A 1,730-nucleotide genomic window follows, 5' to 3' on the forward strand; every position below is an offset into this window, starting at 1 on the left:
TACAAGCGAAATACACAGCGAGAGGCTCGAACCACCAACCTCAATCTTGACAGCCCTACCCGCTACCACTGCGCCAAACACACTTTTCCAAAATCAATTACTGTACTGTATTGTTTTTTGTCTCTAGGGGCGACTACCTGTTCGATGGATGGCGATAGAATCTATAAATTACAGCGTATATACAACGAAGAGTGATGTGTAAGTGTTATATATTAAAGTGTGTTAACCGCTCATCGTTAAATATTATTTACTAAACATAACATAGTTTTGTATTGATCATGGATATATGGATTCCATTCTGTCAATGTTCAAATATTGTATATTATGATAAATTACAGTTTGGTGTTCAAATTATTTGTGTAGAAAGCATCACCGTTAATTGGTAACGTAAATATTTTTCCTGTGGCCCGGGTTCGACTTCCAATGTGGGAAGCACATTTTTACAGACCATATTAACAAACAGTGTGTGTATGCACAAGATGGTTATTGGTTTTAATTTATTATAAAAAAAAAATAATTTGTTATGATATAAATAGTATACATTAAGTTGGCCTATTTATCATGTTCGGGGAAAAACATTTCTGTCACCATTAGACAGCAAATGCATTTGCATTATTATGTACTTAATGTTAAATATAATAATCTTTTGGATAATATTTTCAGGTGGTCGTTTGGGATTTTATTGTGGGAGATTGTTACACTGGGTAAGTAATAACGTAACTTCATGAATATTTATATAGGTATTGAAGACCAATTGGAAATAGTTTGTAATTATTGTAAAAGGTCCATAGGTGATTTATTTATTTATGTATTTACCTAATTTATATAGAGCCCTTTTCATGAATATTAATTTTCAAAGGCGCTTTACATAAGAATAAAAAATAATTATAAAAAAAATTGGTTCAGCATTTGTATTAGTTTAATTCTATTGCATTCAACAGGCGGTACTCCATATCCAGGCATGACGTGTGCTGAGCTTTACGAAAAACTGCTAATGGGATACAGGATGGAAAAACAACTAAACTGCGAAGACAAAGTGTAAGTCAACTTATATTAAGCGCCAGTAGATTCGTTTATATTGATTTACAGTGCATTTTTGAATGAAACTGGTAACCTTTCTTCATTGGATGTATGATACAGTAGTGCATCCTCTGCTGCCCTCCTGAAAGAAGCTGGGGATAGGGTATTCATGGCTGGCCATGTTATCGTGTAGGTCAACCATGTACACCAATAACAATGGGCTTTTTCGACTGGTTCATTTCGTTGAGTACGAATTTTCGTTGAGTATTATTTTCATTCGACTGCAGGTTCGTAAAATAGACTTCGTTGACAACGAAAATTAACGTAACCAGAAAACATTTTTTTACGAAAAAAAAAACCCATACTGTCACAATCCGAAGCATCCTTGATTATACCATGGAGGAAATCTTAATATATTTCCTCCATGATTATACGCAGCGTGTATCGCGGTATGCAGCCATTTTGTTTTGTCGAGTATTTACCTGTTTTCTATTCGACTGGTCGTCTTCGTTAAGTAGGATTTTACCACTGCGCAGGTGGGCGTGGTTTAACGAAGAACGACCAGTCGGATACGGTCAATTCCACTTATCGGGTACATTTACACTCCTGTATCTTAGGACAGAAACCATAGATCCTGTGGAGACCTTCGGTTTAGTTTGTTCATTTAGATGCAATAACAACAGAAACGAAGCACACCAAGACACCGAGCA

General features: G+C 35.4%; 1 long non-coding RNA gene across 1 annotated transcript; it reads left to right on the forward strand.

Moving 5' to 3' along the window:
- The first annotated feature begins 127 nt into the window (after positions 1-127).
- Positions 128-973, forward strand: LOC117114653. The gene is made up of 3 exons (XR_004446407.1): positions 128-198; positions 664-704; positions 942-973. It is a non-coding gene; the product is annotated as an uncharacterized LOC117114653 (long non-coding RNA).
- Positions 974-1,730: the final 757 nt, after the last annotated feature.

The sequence above is a fragment of the Anneissia japonica genome, unplaced genomic scaffold (assembly GCF_011630105.1).
Source record: "Anneissia japonica isolate Jap-2015-1 unplaced genomic scaffold, ASM1163010v1 scaffold146064_len1730_cov185, whole genome shotgun sequence".
NCBI classification, from domain to species: Eukaryota; Metazoa; Echinodermata; class Crinoidea; order Comatulida; family Comatulidae; genus Anneissia; species Anneissia japonica.